The sequence below is a fragment of the Falco cherrug genome, chromosome 4, assembly GCF_023634085.1.
Source record: "Falco cherrug isolate bFalChe1 chromosome 4, bFalChe1.pri, whole genome shotgun sequence".
NCBI lineage: Eukaryota > Metazoa > Chordata > Aves > Falconiformes > Falconidae > Falco > Falco cherrug.
This window is the reverse complement of record NC_073700.1, coordinates 67,106,302-67,132,848: the sequence shown is the minus strand read 5'-3', so window position 1 is coordinate 67,132,848 and position 26,547 is coordinate 67,106,302. Positions and strand designations below refer to the sequence as shown.

Genomic DNA, 26,547 nt, shown 5'->3' with positions numbered 1-26,547 from the left:
AATCTGAGCTTCCAGGAACGCAAGATCTTTATTTCTTTCAGTGTCTCTTTTGCTTCCTTTTGTCTTTAGATTCTTAGCAAACAGGGAAGGATCAAGTGCTTCTAGAGATTTGCCTTTAGTGCTAAAAAGTCTCTGAGCACGCTCTTCCAGAGTCCTGCCACTTAGTCCCAGGGCCAGTAAAGGTGATTTTAACCTGTCCAGTCCCAGGGAGGCCAATTCCTCCCAAGAGGAAAATGCTGAGAGGTCCAGGTGGGCTCCAGCATGAGTGAGAGCTTTTTTAAAGTACACTTTAAGGACACATATACTTGTAAAACCAGAGATGTAACCAGTTGGATTTTCTTAATGATGCTGAACATTGAAAACATTGCCCAACTATGAATTATATCCTGTGTTTCCCAAATATGATCCTATGCACCACAAAGTTGAGAAAGGAATATGTACTTAACAGGTCACACTTAAAAATCCATAAAAATCTAATGACTGGTGTAAGTAACTGAAATCCTATATGACTTCCACATTTACTGCCTCCGAAGCATACAATAAACAGTTCTACACTGAAAGAATCATCAGATATTAAGTTTACAAATTAGAACATAGTCTCACTGAAAGATCCTCCTAAAACACAGAGTTCCAGACTTAGTGCAAAAATGAAAAGGTCACATTTTATATAAATTCTGCCACAGCAAGTACCTTACGTTTTAAAGAACACTGCATAAATTTTATACTTGTCGATAAAAAGAATTCCCAATACACAGTCAAATTTAGCTTGCAAAATTAAGGGCAGTTCAACTTCCACAGCCCAAGTGGACTACAGCTGTAGAACCCTTGTGATAACTGCAGCAAGAGAAGCCATCGCCCAGCTGTGTGCTGAGCACATGCAGAGGAGGCATCCTCCTCCCTCCCTGCTGCTGCTGTGCCCTAACTATTTCATACAAACCCCAGCAGAGAAGTTCAGCTGTTCACCCACATTCTTTGCTCAGTCACATCCCTCTCATTTTCTGGGAAAGGGCTGTTAATGCTTCAATGGATTCTCCTGCACCGAATGTCCCAGTTCCCTGGTTGGGAGCTCCTGGAGATCTGACCCAATTGACAAAGGAACTGCTGGGCCAAAGTGACTGGTATATAATTTAAGAGTGATCAGAACATAACAAAGTATATTTTCTAGACAATCTAATATAAACACATTTCTTAATACCAATTGTAAAATTTAGAGAGAAAAAAATATTCCATAGACTTATCTAGATTTGGTGACATTGTTTGATTGATTAGCATCCAGAAACAACATAAAACAGCAGCTGTTGTTCAAACTGGTATGCCATTCACCACGCAGTAAACAGGACAACATTTGCAAGACATAGTGTATATCCATATTCTATGATTTACTTAAATGATACCTTTTTTGCAGGATTTATTACTGTCAGCGCAAAAACCCTCACACAGATAAACATACAAAAAAGAATAAATCAAAGTCTAACTGCCTTCACTCACTTATCTTGTGGTGTTGTCATTGTGCAAATAGTCCTTGCCGATATAATTTTCATTTTTGTATCCAGCACCCTGTTTGTTGCTTGAAAAATGTGAAATGCATAGAGCTTCAAAGACTATCGGACACACTTAATGAAGTGTCCTCAAAACATATTCACGGAGAAAAAATGTGAAATAAACATGTCAGAATTATTCCTGGCCACTGTCCAGCAACCAGCTGTGGTGCACAGACTAAGCTAACCCTGGGAACATTCTTCTTCCTCTACGGGCCTCCAGCTTTGCCTTCTGTTCCTAAGGATATTTGTATTCCTAATTCATTCAGTTAAATCTCAAACTAAGCAAGACCAAACTGAATTAGTACTTCAAGAGAAAAACAATTAAGCATGACCAAGCTTTTAAAGTAACTAGGTTTTTGTGGTTTGACACACAGTACTTTCTCATTAATTTCCCATAAAAAAACATGCTGTGGGACACCTATACAGCTTAAGTCATGTCAAGTCTTCAAATTCTAACACTGAAGTTAGAATTCACTTAAGATAATTAAACAACCAAATGTCTATTCTTTTTTAATAGTGGCACAAATTCCTACATGATGGCCAGATTCAAACTTTGGTAGTCATATTCACTGTCTCTAAATTTCAGTGGAATTTTAACTATTTGAGACAACTCTCTCTGTGCATGCTTGAGCAGTAAGAAAGGCCAAGCTCTCCTGGAGTTGCAACTAGCAAGGGATGGGAAAGGTGACAAGACTTCTTCAAGTATACTGGCAACAAAAAAAAAGGCTAAGGAAAACGTGGGCCTAATGCTTAATGGAGAGGGGGACCAGGTGACAGAAGGCATGGAAAAGGCTGAGGTACTAACATAATGTTACCAACAGTAAATGAGATGCAGTTCAGTAACAGAATACAACCAGACATGTACAAATCCATAGGATCAGAAGGATGTATTCATGAGTGCTGAGGGAGCTGGTCAGAGCAAGGATGCACTCTAGCATCTCTTAAAAGTCATGGCATCAAGGGAGATACCCAAAGACTGGAAAATGGCACATAGCACACCCAGCTTCAAGAGAGGCAAGAAAGAGGAACAGGGGAACCACAGGCCAGTCAGCCTAATCTCAGTCCACAGAAAGGTTATGGAGCAAAGCCTCCTTTGAAGCCATTTTCAGCTGAGGGACAGGGAGGAGGCTGGGAATAGCCAGCACAGATTTATCCAGGGTAAATCATACCCAACTAACCTAAATACTTCCTGTGAAGAGATGATTAGTCCTGTGGATAAAGTGAGGGCAGTGGGTGTCATTCATCTTGACTTTATGAAGGTCTTTGACACAGTCTCCCATAGTCTTCTCACAGCCAAATTGGTGAGACATGTTCTGGGAAGTGCATGATAAGGTGCATGGGAAAGCAGCTGGACTGTCAGACTAAAAGAGGGCGGTGATCAGTGGTTTAAAGTTCAACTGGCAACCAGTTACCAGTGGTATTGCCTCTGGGATTAATCCTGGGGCAAACACCATTTAACATCTTCATTAATGACCTGGATAATGCAATAGAGTGCATGCCTAGCATGTGTGCAACTGATACAAAATTAGGAGCTGGAGGGCAGGACCTCTATTCAGAGGGAAACTAGACAGGCTGGAGGAAAGAGCTATCAGGAATATGTGAAACCCAATGAGGGTGAAGGCAAGTGCAAGAGCTGTCCCACAGAGTAACCACACGCAGCAGTTCAAGGTCTGACTTGCCCATTTGGATCAGCATTAATTATGCAATTCTTTAAATCTTCACTGACAGCATACTACTATCTGCCTTCTCAAGGTGCTTGTATTATACTTTCTAAATTTGGGCACATTAGCTCCCCTTCCCCTCTAGCATTCTAGAATTTCTCCACTGTTCCATGATATGTTAAAACTCAAAATTAATAATTCATATAGCTTCAAAGCTTTTTTTTTTTTTTTTAGTATCTGTAGGTGTCAGTGCAGCAGATTTAAAAACATTTAACATTAATAGTTGCTGGTACAGCAATAATATGTTCTTTCCATCACTAATGATGGAGGAGGTGAGATGTAAAAGCATAATCCAGTCTCTTTCTGAATACAGAACATAATATTTATTGAATATTTATGCCTTTTCCTGCACATCAGAAAGTTATCATCCTTGGCCATTATTGGACTTCTATCGTTACTAAGCTTTTGTATCCATCAAGAACACCCTCTATATTTAAAGAAATCTATTGTACCCTACTGCCCACAGATTTTTATTAATATCTTTACCTCCTTAACCAACTGTCTCCAAGCCACATAGTACTTGCCATCAACAGCTCCCCATTCCTTAAACTGTATTGCTAATTTCACTCCCCTTTTTACCTTGTTTTAACCAAACAAATCATCTTTCTTAAGAGATTAATTGCTCTGGGAGTATCTAAATCAGCAAGCAATTGTCAAGTTAGTCTGATTCTTATGCTCAAGTATTCCTTGTTTTTAAAGTTTGCTCTTCTTCTAAAGATTAAAGTAGGAGATACGTGCATGCAGAATTTGTTCTTGGCTCCTAATATGCAAAGTTAGGTCACAAAGTTTTGTTCCTAACACACCTGCACTATTTATTCTACATGCATCAGAAAGAAAACCTGTACAGAATTAACCAGAATAACACGGCTTTTACTCATTAGAAAACTGTCTCATATATATATATATACACACACACACACATACACAAACAAGTATTTTAGAAGCTTTGTAAACTGAGCAGTGGCCACTTGATTTATCAGCACAAACTCCCTGTACATGCAGTGGGCTGAACTCTCCTAACCTTCCCTGACTCAATACAAAATGAGTTTTAAGGGACTACTTTCTAGGATCTGAATTACAACTACAAAAATCCTCCAATGTATTTTGTTAAAACACTGGCACAATAGCACTCTACTTGTCTTCTGACTTGTGAGAACTGTTAAAGGAGACAACAGAATGTTTAATATACAAGACCACAGAAAATTCTGTAAGATTTTGTTGTGACAATTTAGATTTCACAGAGGTCCCCCAGTAAAATGCTCATTAAAAATGTTTTAAAATACAAGTTATTTGGGTCCACTAACATTTTCATTACAAAGCTGTGATTTTTTTTTTCTCTCAAAAACTAGCATTTAATAGCAAAAATATACAAGTCTGGACAAAGAACAAGATACCCCCTAAGACTGAGATAAGAGTTTTAATAAGGAAAGAACATCAGTGAATGCATTTCTGTAAAAATTAAAATGAACGCTTCCCTTGCAGTGAAGCAGAAAACCCTGCATATTACTTCTATCACATTCACTTTCTCTCTGTAAAGTCCATTTGCCTTTCACTAATAGTGAAATAACTTAAGATCTGTGTTGTAAACTTTTTATTATTTACATGCATACTGGTGCATGCCAACAACCTGCATCATCATCTGCATCAAACATTCATTCACTCATCCAGCCCAACCACTTTTTTTTTTTTTTTTTTTTTTGAGAGCACTGGAAGGGAGCCAGAGAGAGAAAAATTAACAGTGATAACTCCCTTAGACATTTCCTACCTTTCTTTTACAGATATTTCTGATCTGTGTGAATTCACTTACTGCATACGGGCCTCATGATCCATAGCATGTAAATGTCAATGACCATGCTACAAACCTGAACTGAATTAACCTTAAAATAGAAAGATGTAATGGCAATGACAGTCCTTTAATTAATCTAAAAAAAAAAAAAAAGGTATTTCCATTCCTGACAGTTATTTTTAAAGATAAATAGGTAACTCATTTTTTTGGTATCTCAGGCTACATGCATACATAATTTGTCAGTATTTGCAAAACCGTCCACTGCAATAGCTATAATACCTACTGTATTTAAAGATGCTGAAAATCCACAGACTGGAAACCACATTCATTTAATAAGATGGAGGAACGAGCTTTAATTTTCTGAAATGCAAAGTTTTGGATAGGACTTGTAAGAGAAACGTCCAATAAGTAACAAATTTAGACAATATTTATATACATTTAGCTGATCACACAGAAAAAATAAAACTACTTTTAGACCAGATGACAAGAACAGAATTCTTTCTACACAGGAGAAACACATGTATAGTAAAGATGCAGTATATTCCTGTTTCCTAATCCCTTTCAAATTGTGAAATATATTTTGAAGTTCTCTATTTTCATGACTGTCCATCTAAAATCATATAATTAAAAAGCCTTAAACATACAGACAGAACTTAAAAAATGGGGGGTGTACTTCATCTCAAATGTTAAAAATGTGATGCTTCATTGTCTCTTGGCACAGAAAAAAATCCCAGCATATCTATCACTATATTTAATCCACTTTTCCTCATTTGCTAAATAGTAGTATCTAAATGTGGTGAACTAGGCAGTAAAACTGAACATAAACGCAGGAAAAAAACATGCCTGACAGGCTTAGCTAATCTACAGGGCACAGAAAATGTTTTAACTAGTCAGTAACAGCTACAAAAAAGCTATTTTCATCACTGAACTTGCATGCTTTCTGTAAATGGTCAAAAATAACAGACACCTGGGATCTTGTTTGTTACACTACCGTAAACATCAATAAATTGGAAAGAGCAAGGGTGTTTACAGGGGTTTTTCCCCTTCAAAAATCACTGCCTATTTTATTTAGTAAAAATTCTGTGAGCATGTGTAAGCTGAAAGCATGCTTTGTGAACTTTGAAAAGAGATACTTTCAAAAATATATAAATCATCCAGAAACAAAAAAAGGAACTGTTAAGTATTAGGTGTAAGTGGAAAAATTATCACCCCAGTACCCTAATCTTCTTGTTCCTCCTTCCAGAACAAAACAATGGCACCTGCAATTCATTAACAAGTAGGAACACATGCACTGGTTTCAATTATTTCAGATAAACAACAAATCATTTTTTTCTCAGTGGGTATGATTCAGAAACCAAAAAGTTTGTGCACATCACCAGCTCCAGGGCAAGTCTACCAAGTAACTCATTATAGTGGTAGATGTAATCTAACCTGAAATGACTATTTTCAGTGCCAAGTCTTTAATGCACAGTTGTTTTGACAGCTGAGTATTATCTAACTTTAAGCTGCATAAATCATACCCATTTCAGTTTTTAAACGAAAGATGGCAGTTTTACTCAGGATATCTGTTTTTTCTCCTTACAGGCAGTGCTCAAACCAAGAAATTCTGACTGGGTAGTGTAACAGAAGAATAATCTTTGTCTCAAGTAGCAACTGCACAGTCTGACAAACTGTTCCATTCCTCTTCTCTTCCTCATACACATTTTTGACAAACTAAGAAATGTGTTTCTATTAACATTTCAAGAACATTTTTGTACTTTTATGCCAAATACTTTCATTTTCAGGCAACAACAGGCAGAAGAGCATTTAATTCTTCTAACACTTGTGTTGTAAAAAACCTATTTCCTACCAAGAACAGGAAACCACAGCTGCATTGCCTAATTTTTCAACATTCCACCCTACTGTATGTTGCCAGTATTTTATAGGAGGGCTTACAGGTTTTGAGAGGGAAAATACAGCCATGATTTAACAGTCTTCCACAGTGACAGGGAAGCTAAAGAAAGAACTGGTCAGGAATGTGAAAGTCGGTGGCAGCCTTACCTGTAGTAGATGGTGAATCTTAAGATCCTGAGAAAAGTAATCAAGACTAATAGCAAAACTGCAGTCCTGGACTTGAGGAAACATTTCTGTTAATTCAGAAAGCTAGCTGCTGTGACCCCTTTGAAAGGGCCGCCTTGAAACATAAGGGAGCTCTGGAAAACTGGTTGATATTCAGGGTCAACCTCTACAAAGTAAAAGAATGGTCCAGCATTTTGACATGCAGCAGGTGTTGGAAGAAGCCAACACAGATTAACACAGTACTCTGAGCTCCAAGACAAAAGAAGCATACACAAGGTAGAAAAAGCAGCAGCTCTAACAGGAAGAATACAGAACCATTGCCTGGGGGCACGTACATAGAATTAGCAAACCAAAGATCATTTGGAATTGCAACTAGCAAGGGAAGTGAAAGGCCAAGAAAAGTTTCCATAGATACACAAGAGCAAGCTGAGGGAATCGGACACTTCCGCCTATTCTGCACTTAGAAGGCTGTGCTCATGATTGGGTTCCTCACAGACATACTTAAAAGGAGTTCAGCTGTAGGAAGGAAAGCTAAGGTGGGAATCTCACTGCTGTCTTCACCTGCCTAAAACAGGAGAGTGTATGGAATATGATGGCAGACTGTCCTTCAGGCTACAAAAGAGGAGGAACAGGAGGATACAGACAAGTTGCCAAGTGGGAAATCAAGGTATTAGAAAAAAAAACCATTCACAGTTAAAGTGGTCAAACACTGGAAAAAGGTGTCCAGAGGCTGTGTAGTATCCCTCCATGGAGGTGATCCAGACTCAACCAAACAAGACCTTAGACAACCTCACCTAACTATGAAGGTAGCCCTGTATTAAGCTGGGTATTTGAGCAGATTACCTCCAATAGTCCTTTCCAAAATAATTTTTTGACGATTCCATAATAGGTACCCACAAGAGCATATTACTTTTGGTGCATCCTTTTTCAACTTACTAATTTTGCTTTCCAACATCTATGCTTTTTAAATAAATGATTTAATAACTTTGATATTACTGATTTCTAAAACCTCTTACTGCCTACCATAGTATCCTCACACCTTGTCCCTCTTCATCTCTGGGATTTCTGCTCTGTCTTTCAACCCTCTTTCTCCCTAAATCATCAATATAGAACATCAATAGGAATTAAAATAGGTAAATAAATTCAAGAATAAGTAATAGCAAAAATATGCACATCATGTCAGTAAGCATTAATAAATACACAGGAAGACAGAAGAAATTAAAATGCAGTACATACATAGTCACTTTACAAAGGACTGCCATAATTTAAAGATATTATGCACGCTTAATACTTACCTAAGAATTAAGACTATTGCCAATTCCAATAAAACCATCAGTGTTAATATATTTACATATAAATATATATGTATGTAATGTGTATGTAAATAATAAGAATCAAAGATGAAATTTAGTCCACAAAAAAGCTGACATGGAATACAAAACTATTTTGAAGTCATAAACTTATCTAAGTAGCCCGCCAAATCCAGTATCTAGAAGAAAGATCCTGAAAGACAGTTGCACAACCAGCATGTGTTCAGAGATTCCCCCATCAGTGGATACATGGCATGGAGGATACAAGAAATCCAAGAAACCTCAGAGAGTCAATCATTCTTTTTGCACACCACTGGTAAACAACATATTGGAGTGTTAATCAACATTTCAGCAGTACTTAATACTTGTTCAAGTCATGCAAGCAAGCCAGGGACATAAAAATTGCCCTTAAAACTCTAGTCAAGAGGCACTCTGACTAAACTTCAGTTTATGAACGTTGAAAGTGAGAAACCACTGCATTTAAAAACAAAGTGTCTGCAGTTCTATGAAATGTGCTATTACACCTGATGTGTGTTAAATTTGTTTACATGTTACTTTTTATAGCCAGTTTCAAACTGAGGCACCTAATCTTTCCTTAGATAAGTGAAATGAATTAATTACTATCAAATCCTAGACATATTTATGCATTTTGTCATAACAGTAATTTACATGTCTTCTCAAAGAGAGAACTTGTAGAACTGAATATAAAAATACAGTTGACTACATTGTCTGAAAGCTTAAAAGCTCACTAATTCAAATTATTCCTTAATTCTACAGCAACTTGTTAAAACCAAAATTACTTTCTCTGCACTACATACACTTCAGATTAGGTCCAGTTCTACCCTGCATCACAGCTACATGCATCACCTTGCCTCCCGTACATTCGAGACATCTAAATATGAAAGAGTTTTAAGTTAAACCGCCAGAAGATCAACATGCACACACACACAAGATCAACAGCATCAGCTTACATCCTGTAACATGCCTTCTACACAAAAAGCAGGAGGTAATTTGCACAGGATTCTGAAACCATGTACTTTTCATGGAAGAAAATTCATTGCTCATTGTTACTCAGGGTATTTTCCACTGCAAAGGTGAAATTTATAATGGAGAGCCAGGTCAGTTACATTCTAAGCACTTTACAAAGTAAATTTGAAACCGGTTACCTTTAATTACGATATAACCTGTAATTCCTCACTGTCTTCATCTAAGCAGGAACAAAATTAAAGAGAAAGGAAAGATGACCTGTACATCCTATTAGATGGAAAACAGGCTCCAATACAGTTGTACTCACTTTCAACTAAGTCAAAAGAAATTTGTTTTGAAAAAAGCTTTAACTAAAGCACTACCCTGCTGCACCTCATTGCACAGGAAGTCTAGGACACTTGCAATGTGTTCAATGCATTAGGCAAGCCCTCTTCATATGAGCTTTCCTACAAAATCTCAGGTACTTGGAGACCACATGCAGGCCGTGATAAAATGACAATTTAATTTCAAGATATCAGCAGTTATCGTCTTCTGTCTGTTAAGCTATAATCACTTGGTGCTTCATGGTGTTGGGGTTTTTTTCCCACATGACTACTGTATAAATACCTTATGCCAGCACCAGATTTCTGTGTGTTGAGTAATATCCCAGGTAAGAACCTCTGGGTTCAACAACAAAAAAACCAGGCATACCTGACAGCCATTTTCCCAATTATATGACAGAGTGTGAAATTAAGAACTGAGTAGCATACTGACCACATTCCCATTATAACTAAGCCATCAAATTCAAGATTTCCTGATACAAACTAAAAAGACATTTTCATTAAAATATATTTTTCCTATCCTTCAACAGCATAGCAGCAGAGTTAACAACATGCACACCAGCTGCTCTAACTTCTATTTATAAAGCACAGGCATTGGTATTGCAAAAGAATTACCCTAAGAAAAGGGCTCAAACTGTTAACATTTATTACCTACACAACATGTTCTTCCAAGTATAATCCCACTGAGCTTAAACACAGTTATGCATTCACAAGACTTCAGTCAGTCAAATACTGGGAAGGCTTCTGAGTATCTCAGTTGCAAGCACGATACCACAGCTAAACAAAACAATTACTTGCAGCCTGAGAATTTCACAAAGCAACCAATTAAATGCATGAGGTAATAAAACTAGGATTATGACAAAAAAAAAAAAAATTATCTGTAACGGGATAATAAACTAATGAGATTGCTCTTGACTGAAGTATCAAAATACAGGCTACTTCTTGAACCCATGGTGCACAGAACCTCCAGTACAGTACTGTACTGACACTGTCAGTAACAAAAAAAACCCCACACACACCAATGTCAATGTATCAGAACATTACCACTCCTCACACCCTAAAAAAAACCCTGCCACCACCATCTCGCATCTTTCTTGGCACTGTGAGAAAACAGCATAAAGGTCATGGAAAGCAAACTTCACTTGCATTCTTACAGGTGGCTCCCCCAGATTAAAGCTGAAGAGCAGCTGAGCGGTGGCACATAGGACCTTCCAGTGCCTTTGCAGAACAGAACACTTTAGTTCCCACACCTCTGAAGCCAACATTTTTCAGCAGTATGCAGTCACTTCTATTTAAAAAGAAAATAATACCTTGTGTTTACTGCTTTTATACACAAGCTGAAAATCAGAAGAAACACAGCATAATTGAACTACGTGGGAAAGAGAGAACTGAGTAATATCCTCTCAGTTTTTGTAAAATACGCAGCTACTGCAAAGAATTCAAAAGAAAAAAAAACCAACAACCTGGAGGCTCAACTAAGTAGTTCTACATTCAAGCAAGCTTAAAACGATTTGCCAATTATATGGTCAAAAGTAAGAAGCTACAGTCAAAATCTGCCTTTTTTATATCATAACCTATTTTCCAAATGTATTAAGAAAAAATAATCTTTAATGTGAACTTGCAGTCATTCAATCAAGATTCAGCAAATTCTAAACCCACACACTTGATTTGTCATCTATTTGGCTGCTAAATCTGACTGAAAGAGCGATGTGTTACCTTCTTATTATTTTTAAAAAGATTTCTCTTGGGATTGCACAGCAAAGGAATGAGTATGTAGCCTATCTTACACAGGAAGGAGAGATTTTTATCCTTAAAAACAGGAGGTTCGCCCACATGATCACCTGGGACAAACTTGGCTAGTGCAAGCAGGCTAGAAGGTTATAGGAGCCTGGGAATGTTTAACATCAAGAAAGTAATTACAGCCCAGCAAGATCAGAAGGAATTACACAGGAAATGTGAACAGTAACCCTTTCATGCCAAAAAAAATCATGAAAAAGCAAGCTCTTGGCTGCCAAACTATGAGGCTGTACAAACCAATTGCACAATGCAGGAATGGAAAAAACACTATATATTACTAGACTATAAATTCCCAATGATGTGATAAAGCTATACTTCCAAGAAAAGAACAAAACCTCTGGTCTTTCTTCTTGCCATGTATATGCAGTATAATTAAAGCCCAGAAGAAACACGAGAACATTTCAAACACCACGTAAGAATGGTCAGTTGTCTCTTCTGAATTTTTTCTTTTAGTTTTATGCTGACCAGTCAGTCTCCTCCCTAGAAGGTGGTCAAACATCTTGTTCTTATTTAGTCATGGGAAACTCCATTCCAAAATAAACAGTGCATTATCCAAGCAAGAATGCTAACTCTCTCAGTTATCTATTCCATAAAAATGAATCTCCCAAATTCTGAAATAAACCCTATAGTTCAACAGAATGGGCTCAAGCTACCCTATGTATTTGTTGGTGAAACAATTTTATTCTCTAGGGACACAAGGGAATTTGAGTAATTTAACTGTAGTTCAACCTGGCTACAAAGCCTTCAAGTACCATTTTGGAAAGCAAACAGTGATCATATGTGCATGCTCTTTACACAGACCTGGGAACTATTTTAATGAAGCAAGGGACTTTTTTTAAGCTCCCCACTAAGGCATATTGTAGTCCTTTATATACCTACCAACAGATAACGCTGTGAAGTATTAGCATGTAACCCTGATCAGACAAGATGTGAGCAATATAGCAACAAAACACGACTGGTTTTATTAATTTTTTTATTACAAGTATGATGGGTATATTCTCATTATCATAAACAAAACTAATAAGCTCCCCTAAAATGTGTATTAGAGTATATCTGATCTACCTAGAAAATGAGACAGAAAGATGCTTTTGTGATTAAAAAACTCAATAAATTATTTTCTTTTTTTAAACAACACACTTCTTTAGTTATTCTCAAAATTATGAACCAGAGCAGCAGCATCACGTACTATATTTGCAGTGCACCTCCATACCAGCACTTTAGCTTCTCTTCTTCCACCTTGTCACTCAGATGTTCCCTTCTATCTTCCTTTACTATCACACTTCCTTTTCTCATCTGTTCCGTTGGATTGTTTCCTTTTCCTTACCCTCACATCTAAGGTGGGCCTTTGCCATCACTAACACCACACATGCAACCAACTCCTGCATGACTGAAGCCTACCCAGCTACCTGCTCAGTGGAATCACTGAATAAATAAAATAGAGAAGAAGAAAAAAAAAGGAGAAAAAAAAAAAAGAGAGAGAATAAAATACAGAAGCAGCACATGAAAATTTCAAGCATGGGTATGCAAACAGGGCAGATACAGTACAGTAAAGAAGCAACAATCAAGAAGGCCAAAAAGTCATTGCTGACATTATGCCTACACAAGTAACTGTAACTCCCATTCTTCAGGAGATATAAATGAAATATGAAACTATTATATTTTCTATTATTTTACTGAGATGGAGGCTGAAAAGAGACAAGCACCAATGACCTCATTCTGGAGACAAAGGGAAAGTTCCATTTTCTCCTGCACTAAACTTAATCTCACTTCTAAGGGTGGGAGATTTGCAAAAACAAACTGAACTAACTCTCCCAGTCAATACACATTCTTCTGAGATTAAAGTCACTTCTAGATTTGTCTGTCTCCACAGCAATCAAATATTCAACAGTACAATACCCATACAAGATGTTGGCCAAAAGAACTGCAATAGTAGATGAGCCACTATATTTTCTATGGTTATAAACTCAACACAAATCTTTCTGCAGCATGTAACATCTGTTGATCAGACAGAAAAATACTTCTATATTGTTGCAAGATATTCTGTCTTCAATCAACTTGTACACGTAAAGCAAAAACACTCCCAGTGATACTGCTGTTGCTTTTTCAGTGAGTTATGACAGTTCCAATGTGCATAAAACCGTATCCTTTCTTTCAGCAAGACGAACTGACCATTCTGAGGTCTGTTAGAAGCCAGGAGCTAACTTCAAGGACTCTTACCATGCAAATGAATTGATGGCAACAGCACTGGGAAGTGTTTCCCTTACCTTCCAAGTGTAGGCAACGTGTCAGAAGCTGAGCATTCCTTTCATTACATAAATGTGTAACTGATACATCTGGGGGACCCTGAAGCAGCAGTGGCTTATGACAGCGTGCAACACTAATACAAGATTCCTTTGCAAATCAACAACATTTTCCACCTGTCCACATCTACTCTTTACAGAACATCTTCAGAATTTATATCTGAAAACCAGTAATGTACCACTAGTAATAATGTTTTTTAATGGAGAGATTAGTAGCATTCATCTTATTTCCAGGAAGAAATACAATTAACTTTAAAAACCTGAACATAAAGAATGTCATGTTCTCCATCTGTGAACCCACTTTATAATGAAAAGGTGAATTACAAAGATACAAGCTTTGAAAATTATTATTTCTAAATAAAATTGTTTGTAATACAACTAGATTTCAACAGAAAATTAAAACTTCCTCTTTTGGGGGCATATACAGTCAGTCAACTTGTGTGTTAATATTCCCACCCAGTCTCTTCCTAACTGCAAGTATATACGTTAACCATTTTCTCCTTCCCAATATAAAGCAGGTCTCTAAATATAACTGCCAAAGACTGAATTATCAGGTAACTATACCATTCACAGACGAGCACCGGAGAGAGACTGCTAAAGGAAACCTGAAATTCTTCTTTGTAAATAACTTCCAAGAAAGCGTGCATGGTTATTCTGTGCTGACCAGTACTAACCTATACATTTTTATTAAATTTTAACTATTAATAAACACTTTGGAAATGGTCTTTCTAGTGTTTCATGTATGAAATGTTATAAACTGACAATTCAAGTAAACCATTTTCATTATTGAACTGCACACATTTTAAGATATAATTTCACTTACACAAAAAAAAGGCTTACACTGTCAAAGATTATTATTTCTTCCATCACCAAAGTCTCCCAGAGTTAAATAAGACCTGGGATACTCTGCCTGTCCTAATTCCCTGGTAAGACAGGGCAGCTGCAATAGCATATTGGTATAGTCCACCATTCAAACGATGATGATGATCTATTTTTTACTTTTTGTTTTCTAGGGGGAAGATGCTTTTCAAATTATTAGATACTGCCATCAAGACATTATTCTGTTTCCTTGGCTTGCATTTTTGATGGTCCAATTAAAGCCCATTACTTTACAACTTCGGTAATCAACATTTGATAGTTCTTGACTTTTTTGGGTTTTTTCTGAAATGAACAGCTTTCCTGAAACAGGAAGAGACATATGCAGAACAAATCAGTTCTATAGTCACAAGTTTCCATCGACTTATTTAGCAGTATTCTTACTCTAAGGAATCTTTCTGCTTCTCAAAAGTTGATCAGCTAAATCTTTCAAAAATATCTGCATTTCTGTAAGTGCAGTTTGATTTTAACAACAAACAAAAATTTGCTCTGCTTTAATGAAAACATGAAAATAAGCTTTTGTGTCTCAAAACTGAAAAAATATTCACATTCCAGTGAATATTAATATTATATACCAAGTGTCTGAAGATTTTTAGATCCAAAAACACCTTTAAAAGGTTTCAAAACTTTTACAGGGAATTGGACCAATTACACCTTAATAATATCCCAAACCAGCTCTCCTTGCAATACACAGCTACCTTCACAGCATGCTAGTACATAAATGCAGGTTTAAAACTTTCACGAAAACATGGAAACAATACCTAAAACTGGTATGATCCTTGCAGATCTTGATATAGCCTAAATGGAATGTACAGTTTCATGCTTCTTTTAAAGTGAAATCTTACCATGTGAAAGAAACCTTATAAATACTTATGATTAAATTACCTATAATAAAGTCTTTAAATACTGAGTCCATAATTTATCAGTTTTTCTAAATATTTTTTGTGTGGCCACAAAGCCTTTCAGACACCACAGTAAACAAAGGAATTTGAAAGCCAGGTGAAATATACCTGGAAGAAATTAAGTACAAGACAGATATAAATGATGCTATCAAACACACCAAACTCTGTTACAGTTTCAGCATCCCACCTTAAGAAAAAGAACATGCCCTAAACTGGTCAGAAGTGCAAAATCCCGCACTGGACTGGACTTACTCACTGTCTGAATAACTCTCACAGCAGCTGTTGATTAAACCTGGCTTCCTTTACATTTAGGAAATCAAAAAGGCTTCACTCAATCCTCTTGGAGCAGCTCTGACCACAATTATTTCCAGGCTTGTCGCTTTCAAGCCACTGAAATGAGCTACCTAACCAAGAAACTCATCATGCTACAGCTAACAGGCAAGCTAGTTTGTCATGTTTTATTTTAGCAGTGCATTTACATTGTTCCATCACAAAAAATACGGGAAGATTTATTCTCAAATCTGAACAGCATACTCCAGTCATGACTTTGTAAGCCCTGAGAACAGAGCACATACATTACATATCTTACAAATGTGATGCTTTTGACAACTTATCCCAGTACACTAGTTATGAAAAAAAATTTCAGGCTTTTCCCATGATATTCGGATTAAGTGCACAGTAAGATATATTCTATTTCAAATCCTGTCTCTCCAGAAAATGAGCTACTACAATCACCACTAGAATAGGAAGACCTAAAGCAGGAGGCAACATGGTTTTCTGAAACACTAACAGAAGATTAAGGAACATCGTCTCAAGGAAAAGCAGAACACTGTCCTCTCCTCCAGATTATTGCATAAATAACACTTTTTCATCACAGGAAAAAAAAACAAACCACCAAAACAAAGTATTAAGTACATCATCATACATATAAGACAACAGATAAACTGGCACAACTTTCACATATAGCAACCTGCAATCAAAACTACTACAAATTACATCACATTTATGTTTTTATAATCTAAAAACTACACAGTGGCAATATATATTCTTGAAGTGCAGGCAGATGATGAGTGAAAAAAAAAGATGTGAGAAAGATAAACACGTAATCATTCCACTAACTAAAAAATTACACAAGGTGTTTTCAGAAATGGCCCCTTTATCAAGGTAAAAATACTTCCAGCCTTAAAATATGAAAAGCAGCCACTAACTTTTGAAGCATTCTGCTCATTACAAAAGTGAAAAGAAATAAACCAAAGCAACAAACTTCTCCAGGATTGCACATACATCTGGCACCCACCTGCTTATGCAAAGACTGGCAACATGTAAAGGTGCCTTTTAAATGCGTATTTCTCAAATACCAACAATCCCTGAATAGCAAAGCTTACTTTTTAGCTGTTCCAACCCTAAATAATGTTTAAATGTTGACCATTATTTTAGGCTTATCATCCCTAACAAGAGTACTTCTCAGTTACTGAAGTTTTTCTGCCTTGACAGAGGAATTCCATTTTTAAGAATCATACAGAAAAAATGTTTCGGTATAAATTGTGGCTATTCTAAGCCAGGAAAATGTCCCACAGGTCACTAAGCTACCATCTTTCAGGCAAGTTCTCCATAATTAAGGAATCAATTATAATTTCACAGGCATATTTTATTTTATAAATAAACTCTGCTTCCACAATTTGATCTGTGGGAAAGAATGCCTGCGTCAATGCACCAGCCCTTGCAACATGGCAAGTTTTGAATTGAATGCCAACTCTAGATGTTATAATATGGATTCTAGCAGGGAAAAAAAAGGAGGAAGATTTCCCCCTCACCCGCCAAATTCCCATAAGCCTTCCGATTTTTTTTTATTCCTGCCACAGCACCTCCCTGACATCTGCTCTTTGCTGTTCTAGAGCCAAATACAACAAATTTAAGTCAATCTGTTGCTAAACACACCAAAAGTGAAAACTGCAGCCTCCATTAAACAGAGTAAAAAGGGCATTTCAGTGGGAATGAGCAAAAGCTGATTCTGTAGTCTTTTTCTGCTGAACACTGCTTTTGATGCTTTTATCACAGTTTTCAATTTGAGTTTGATAGAGACTGAAAGCAAACAGTTTCTAGGACTTGAACCATGCCAAGAGCAAAGACTGGCAGAGCGTCAAGCATGCTCATTTAATTAAGATACCCCCACTGCTATTTTTTATGACTTCTTACATACTTGCTGGAAGTTGGCTGGATGAAACAGAAGGCCACTGTTAGCTCATCTCACTCTCCCTAAATATTCCATCACTTTAGGTACAGAACAAACTTGTGTACTAACTTGGATTAAATTACTCAGGAACACCTACTTAATGCATGAGCCCAGGCAACAGAAAAATCAAAAGCTGAACAGAACAGTGGCAAGTCACAAAAACAACTGCCCTATATAATTTATTTCCAAGTTGATGAGGACCCTGACGTTACTCCTCAAAAATTCTTCCTCAATGTCTCCACTTACAATAAAACCCAAGTAAAACAGTAGATACTACCAAGAGCACTAAACGTACTACCTAGAGTGTATTTCAGGTAGATATAACCTAACACAGGGACTGAGAGCAAACAAATTAGCGATGCATTGTAACCATTTCTCCTGTAAACAAACTATGGCAAACTTTCTTCCTTTACTCCCACCATCAAGACACAGGTTTTAGATGAGCTTTATTAAAACTTACTGGAAAAGAAGAATCTTGTAATTGACAAAAAGATGAGAGATTAAATTATTTCAGGAAAAAAGGTAACCTGAGCCTATGTAAATATTCTTGCACTCTAAATTATCCAGTTTCTATTACAATTTTTCCCAATTAAAATTAGCCCTAGACAGCAGAGCTCGGTCTTACCAATTTATTAAGAAATATATCCTTTCTCAAGTTCCCTTTCTCAGTTTACCACCCTAATTTCACAGAATGCCCCCTTACTCTTACAGCATGAACCAACAGAACAAAAGCTCTTGAATTACTTTTCTCAAACCATTCATCATTCTGTGTACTTGTGTTATACTTCATCATATTCATTGTCTTTCAAAGGCTAAACAATCTAATATTTATTTTCCAATTTTTCTTTATACAAGCAAATTTCCATCCCTGCAGATCACTCTTTTAGCTTTTTTTCTTAATCTCCTCTACTCTACACCATCCCTTTTGAGGAGGCAATCTGCACCACATACACTGTGACAGCATGCTATATTGATACGCAAGATACTGACTTTTACTATAGCATTTTATTCCCCATGCTATTCTCCATCACACTTTGTTTACTCAGACTGCAAGTACAAACACAGGTATCAGAAGTTAAGAGAGCTCTCAGAAGTAAGACTCTGAGACACATAGCCCCCTAACTCTGAATATGTGACACTATGAACATGTGAAGACTTATCATTTTGGGCCAGGTAGTCTTTGTTTTCTATCCTTCCACATAATTTTCTCCTCATATCTCACCCACTACAGTCTGCAAATCTTCATCATATGCCCATCAAGGTACCTTCCCAGAAAAAAAATCAATGGTTTACATGAGAACATAAACACAGAATAAGCAAGTGTAACTGCCCTAAACTGCAGATCATGTGGACTTTTCACCTCTAGGCCTCCTATGAGGCACCAAGCATGCTTCAGTACAAGAACAAATTCGTAATGTAATACAGCAGACCTGCCCTTTGAAAAATTAAGACTTTAGCAGAAAATGCAACAAGTGTATATATGGAAGACAACATTCTACATTCCACTAACCCTACCAGAACTGCAGAAAATATATAATATCCCTGAATTAACTTACTGAAATACCATAAAACACAACAGATACCGTATTGACTCTTAAGGGGTACACATGCAGTCAAAACTAGACAAAGTTTCCGTGAAAAAGGTGCATTCTGAGATCTGAAATCACAGCTGCCTATTGTTATTTTTATCTGAAAGCTTAAAAACCAAGAGAATCAAAAGTCTAAGATTTTTTTTTCTTGATCATAAACAGTATTGTAAAGTTTGCTCAATACTACCATTTAAGGAAAAACACAATAGTGTGATTGACCCAACTCTCTGTGCTTAAAACACTCTGCTAAAAGAACAAACTATTTGTGAAAATAACAAAAAACAGCTGAAGGCATCTGGGTGGTCTCAGTTTCAGCCCTGTAATAACAGAACAATCCCTTCTTTCTAAATCTAATGATAATTTGTTTTCCTTCTTCAGTAAAGCCTAAAAATGTGTTGATGACAAAAGCAATAAAACCCACAGAACATGCATATTAATAATTTAGGACATTTTACTAGTAGACTTATAACTTCAAAGTGCTTGATTCACCATGCACAAAGTATGCTTATATACAGAACAGAACTATGCCAGTTTTAATAGAATGATCCTTTTTGATTCCCTAACAGTATTTTGGGGGTTCATGTATTTCTACCTTTAGGACAGTGCATACAATTAGTGGTGACTGATGTTGGACTGAATGCCTGCATTTAAACTTTATCGCCTTGCTTCCTAAAACCATGGATCCACCTTAATTCTTCACCACCTGTTCTGTTTTGAGTGAGCTGAGCAACATCAAGAATTGTCAAAAGCTTATGTCTTAGTGTATGTAGCACTACATCACTGAAACAGCAGCCTGATAGAAATCTGAGATTACAAGCACTCACAGAAAATTGACAGACTGTAACCTCACTTAGGGAGGCTAAAAACCCCATTAAAATTAAGATTTTTATCATTACTATTTAAAATCAATGAAATGCAGAAAACTGAAGTGTGCTCAAAACTAGACAAATAAGTAACAGGAACATGCCTATTTTCTATGGTTCATCCAAAAGAACCACAAACATATATATAAAAAGTGAAGTGGCGAAGACACATGTATACAACATACATCAGTCTAAGATGTGATTTGTCACCATGCGTCACTTTCAGAATGTCATCCCTAGAGAAAGGTCCTTAGAAGAGAAGAAAGAATCCCTTGAAATTGTCCCTTACAACAGATGAATAAAGCACCAAAAAAGTAAAACACCACCTTTTAAAGGTTTGTTTAGTTTGGTTTCTGCTTTTAGGTGGGGTAAAACCATTAAATACTTCCTATAGACATTTCAGCCTTCAGTTACTGATGACACAGGGCTTCATGCAGAAGACACTGAAACATTGCTCTGACTGATTTGCCAGCCAAAATCAAAGTGCAAAAATTCTCCATGAAACTGTTAACTTAGAAGATACCAAAGCAATTTCAGTGGTAAGTCCTAGTAAGTCTGCCAGGAGTGGTTTCTCTCCCTCACAATCCCTATACGTATCAAATTTTCTCAGCTGCTTTTCCATCTCTTTTGCACCTGATTCTCCCAGGAAATACCCAAACAAGCCACAGGAATACCCAGCCTCCCTGCCTCTGCAGTGACTTGCTGTAACAGAGGTATTTCCGCAGGGCTGGGATAGTCCAGCTCTGAAGCTTATCTCAGCACAAGACGACTTCTTGGCATTAACCATGACATTTTTCCTAAACCAACAATCTTGGGCTCAGACTTCCTGAAAAGCAATAAAGGGCTAAGCCACAGAATGAAACAGCAGGACACATATACAGAAATTAATATCCTATAGCAGCCTCTAAAAAGTCCAACTTTAAAAAAATATATGTTAACTACACAGTACCGCATAATTTTACCCTTTACATGATCCCATGAAAAAAACCCTCATCATTCTGCAAAAAAATAAACCGCAAATAAAGTGACCGCAATGCATTACAATTCTGTAAGATGCATTGAGCTACGTATCCTCCCTTTCCATGTTTGCAGTGGAAAGTAGACTGACAGTTCCATACTAAGCCGGTTCTGGTATCAGGACACCAGCTAGTGTCCCTTCAGGCAAGACTTTCAGTACTGTAAGTCTTTCAAAAAGATGCAAGAAAGAACCAACGATAAAAAGAATAGTTCACTGTTTAGGTGGGGAAATAGTTCTTTCCTAAAATGGTAACAGACTGAAGTGACAAACCAAAGATAGTCTCTCCTTAATTTATACACTTTCACATCCCTATTTAATACATAGTACAGTTCTACCACAGTTAGGTTTATGGTGTTTTGATTACATTTTTTATATTAATTAGGAAGAATTATCAGATTAAGATGTATTGCTCCACAAACCATGATAACATTTCCTACGTTTAATTACGCTATAAATATCCATGAAATCAGGCCCTTGAAAAAAAAAGCTTGAATATTACTTACACTAGATTTAATCAGCTTATTAAGGACAAAACATTACCTGCAAATATAGTACTACAATAAGTCAAAGACACACTTAATTAGCAAATATCACGCGAAGAACAGGATGGTTTCTACCCAGTTGTTCTGTGTGTTTTCATGAAAGGTGACAAAAACAATAGTAACACTGAACAAATACAATGACGACAGCATTCTCCAAATGTCATTTTAAACTGACATTTGACAAAAAACCTCTTTGTTATACCAGCAAGAGAAAACATAAAAAATCATCACAATTTTTTATTTACAAAATTAAAAAATCATTACAGATCCATGCTATACATACTATTTTTAATCATTACATTCTGAAGAAGTTTTTCATCCAACTTTGATAAAAACAACATGCAAATACACTTCATGAGAAAGTGCTGAACTATTCTTCAAGCATCACTGTTCTCTTATTTGCCACTGTTAGTCTTGTAAAAATATATACTCCTGTTTTCAATTTTGTTTAAAAAAATCTTTTAAAGTAAAAACACGTTGTGGATCTCTGTAAGTGAATTATAATGATAACATGAAGCATTAAGTCTAAGCAAATAAGGACAGCATTTTAACTTGACTGGAGGTGAGGATGCACATAGAAAAATCTCTTACTGCTGCTGAACCACTAATATCTTTTATTGAAATCCTGAAAACAACTTGTTTCATTGGAGTACACTCCCACTGGAGTGCATCCCTCAATGACGTTAAAGAACTTCAAACAAACAAAGCAACCAACAAACAGCAACTCAAATGTAAAAAGGGAGGTACATAGATGGTGACTGAATCTTTTTCTTCTTTGATCACATTTAACCAGAACACTGAAAAGATTCTGAAACACTTCATGGGAATTTCTCAGTCCAGTTTTACAAAAGAAAAAGCATACAAACATTAAAGAAAGGAAACACTGTAAAATTTCCATTAAAGGATGCTAAACTAAAATGCAACAGCTACCTAAGGCTGTCTGCATCTACTCATGTAACCTTGTGTTAAACATGTAGCAGCTTACCACAACTGAAAGCAGGTCAACTACCTTTATCTGTCTCCCCAAAAAAACCCTAGCTTACCATATGTAATTTCTCTGTGTTCAGACAGACATAGAATCAAAAATTAAAATACACTGCAAGGATGTGAACTATATTCTTTCAACATACGCACCTTATACATCCTGCTGCTGCTATGGCCAATAAAATATTTCATCCATCTTAATTCCTAGTTCAAGGAAAACAAAAAACAGAAAGTTCCAATACCTCAGGAAACATATTTAGCAAAGGACAGAAAATCATATTAAACACAAAACAGGCATACATTTTAGAAAGTGGTAAATAAATAATAAACCTACTAAAACATGTTTAGCCTTAGTACAACAGCACATCCTCTGAGGCTTACCATACATTAACAGATTAGTTATTGTATGATAATTACAAAATACTGTAATTACCATAAAATATATATGATATTTGAATAAATATTGCTAAAATAACTGATAAAATCCACACATTCTTGATTTTACCATGTACTTTTAAAACTCTCAAAGTTTCTATAATTGCAACTGCAGTAATAGTTCTCAGCCAACTTCAGATCATAGTTGTACTTTCACCATTTGATCATTTCACTTTGACCTGACAACATCCACCTCTTTAGGTACAAATAAATACATGAAACCATCACCAGTTTCATACAGACATTTAAAACATTAAAGCACTTCCACAAATAACATATTACCTCTGCACATAAAAGACCTCGAAACACCCCAAGCCACAAATGAGGAACACTCCTTCCATCTAATGCAGCATAATCATTGAATCTGTGTATCAAAAACATGTACGTATAACAGTCACTATATATATATATAAATTTTCATGTAAGAAAATCAGAAATACCTCATCATATGCTGTTACTGTCATTGCTAGTCCTGATATTGTCACAAATGAGATCAGAGAATCATACAAAGGAAACTAGTATCCCCTTCATAAATGCTTTGATAAACATTTTAATTACAAAATTTCAGTTACCCCACAATCTATTACTTTTAACAGCCTGCTCAAAAGTTAAAAACATTTGAACCATACCACAGTGCTAGTTTTCTTCTGGTCCTCCAGTTATCAACACCCAAGAATATTTTTTAATTAAACACTAAGAACATTACATCATGTCACAAAAAAAAATTAAACATACACCTTAACTGTTGTAAGCTTTTTTCTTCATTTTCCTTTCTCATTTTTTATGAACATCAAGTCTGAAAAAATCCAATTATTCTAGCTACTGAAGCAGAAAAAAAATATACACTCAACCCTGAAATACATATTTTGCTTTGCATAAAAAGAACTTCAAAAAAGAAATTAACTTAACTAGTGCTGAAAATAACTAGCTACAATAAGGTTGGAGGGGCAGGGGGGAAGCAGCTCAGTATTTTGGTTGCTGCATGCCCTGTGAGAAAACAAAAAGCCTCACACAGAAACTACTGTGATTCAAGGGAGTTGTGGGTTTACTTTACGTTATCTTCCTCTTTCCTTTTTATTATGGAATGATAATATGAAAGGCCATTTTTAATGGCATATTACAGGTTCAAATATGCAAATTCAAGACTATAATTTCTAAACTAAGTCTGCTAACCTACACAGCATTTAAGGGCTAGACTGTGAACTGAGACTACAACACACACATTAAAAAGCTTCAACGAGATATAGTTAACGGGGAAAAAAAGAAACTTGAGCACAAGGCAGTGTAAATTGAAGAGCAAAAGACTGGCAATGAAAGGTAAGATGTATCGTGTATCACATCAATTTTAATTCAGGCACAGAACTAGGCAAGTCATTTAACAGAGCATGACTTTCGGACAAAATAAACAAGCCAATCCCTCCCATTGTTTCAAATCTGCCACACTGGCGACTTTACCAGTCTTTCCAAAACTCTCTTAAGCTGCTTTCAAACACTTCCCTCCACATCGTGCCAATACCAGCCACGTCAGATCACTTAAAACTTGTGATATGCTGTTACATTACTACCAATATAAGACGTTCTAGCGGGTTCATAAACTGGCAGGCCCCAGCACCAGCTATGCACAAACACTGCACCCGTTTGCTGCAGCCTGAGAGCAAATGAGAACCCCTTCGGCTCCCAGGTTCCTGCCCAAATCTAAGGAGGACGGCACAACGTATTTGCACTTTTATGAAAGCAGCACGAAGGTTTATGAAACCGCGCTAAGGTCTAAGGGTCAGGAGCTCAGCGCGTAGCTCTGCCTGCCGCTGGCGGGTGATGTCACACCAGCCAACCGCTCCCACAGCTCTGCGCCACAAAACCTGAGGGCATCGGCCGCCACCCCTCATCTTACGGCCACGGGGGGGGAAGGGGAAGTGTAGTGAACTGTAGAAGTAACTTTCACGATTTGCAGAAGCCAGTGATACACACCCTTTCTGCAGATCTTTATTACACAGCACATCCGCTAACTGCCGCCGTTAACTCCCTGTCGCTGCTTCCGTGCGGGCGGGGGCCAGACGCCGCCTACCACAGCTGCCCCCGGCGCCCGCCCGGCGCCGCGCTCACACCGGGCCCGGCAGCCGCCTCCGCGGCCGCCCCGCACCGAGCGCCCCCGCAACCCCGCACCGCCGCCCCGGCCTCCGGCGGCGGGAGACACGCGGGCCCCCCACGCACCTCGGCGGCCCGCGGACCCCGCCGCAGGAGAAGGCCTTCCCCCCCGCCGGCCGGAGGCGCGGCTGCACCGCGGGCGCGGAATCCGCTGCCCCATGACCGGGCGAGCCGCGGGCCCCGGGGGCGCGGAGGCCCAGCGGCAGGGCGCGGCGAGGGACCCCTCGGGCTCGCCAGGAGCCGGGCCGGGGCAGTCGCCCACCTCCGCACTGGGCTGCCGCCGGGAGCCACTGCCCCGCCGCCACCGCTTCCCGCCCGCCAGGGGAGCGACCTCCCCAGCCCCGCGCCGCCGCGGCCCGGCAGGAGGGAGCGGGTGCAGCGCGCCCCACGCCGTCCCCGCCGCCGCCCGCCCCAGGCCGCAACCCCCGCCGCCACGAGGGGAAGGGAACTTACAAACGCGCCCCTCTGCGTGCCTGCGTCACGCCTCCGCCACGTCACGGCGACGGCGCGGTGTGGCGTCACAGCCCGCGGGCAGGCCGTGTGCGTGTGGGCGGCCGGCGCTGCAGCGCCCGCCCGCGGCGCAGGCGCAGTGCGGGGCCGGGCAGGGGGTGTTGGCGGGAAAGCAGCGGCGGCGGCCGGGATGCTGGGGGCGGCGGGCTCCGTCGGGCCGTAGCCCCGCAGCCCCTGGGGCACAGCGCTGCAGGGCGGGCTCCCCAGGCACCACTGTGCTTCAAGCGAGGCCTTCCCTTCCCGACCAGCCCTCGGTGTGGGGGGAACAGGGCTCCCAGCTAGCCCCAAACCAGATGGTCATCATGCTGCACGTTAGGGGTGGTGGGATTGGGGATTTTGGGGAGGCAGACTAGAAAAATGAGTCTCTGGAAAGTACAGGAGTTCTTCTGGGAAATGGGTGTGAGGGACCTGCAGGCACTGGGTCAGAGGGGAGGACAGCTGGCTGAACACGAGCCAGCAGTATGCCCAGGTGGCCAAGGCGGTGAAACAGCGTGGCCAGCAGGACAAGGGCAGCGATCGTCCCCCTGCACTGGGCACTGGTGAGGCCGCACCTCCATACTGTGTTCAGTTCTGGGCCCCTCACTGCAGGAGGGGCGCAGAGGGGCTGGAGCGTGTCCAGAGATGGGCAAC

General features: G+C 38.5%; 1 protein-coding gene across 9 annotated transcripts in view; it reads right to left on the bottom strand.

Moving 5' to 3' along the window:
* Positions 1–25,972, bottom strand: part of ZNF438 (zinc finger protein 438) — a 57,733-nt gene extending 31,761 nt beyond the window's left edge. For 6 of the 9 annotated variants that reach the window (XM_055706777.1, XM_055706773.1, XM_055706781.1 and 3 more), the window contains exons 1-3: positions 25,861–25,972; positions 23,545–23,626; positions 22,978–23,031 (exon numbers count right to left, since the gene is read on the bottom strand). The gene's annotated coding sequence lies outside the window, so the exon portion shown is untranslated. The other 3 variants (XM_055706775.1, XM_005442250.4, XM_055706776.1) reach the window with 3 other exon arrangements.
* Between the last annotated feature and the right edge of the window lie 575 nt (positions 25,973–26,547).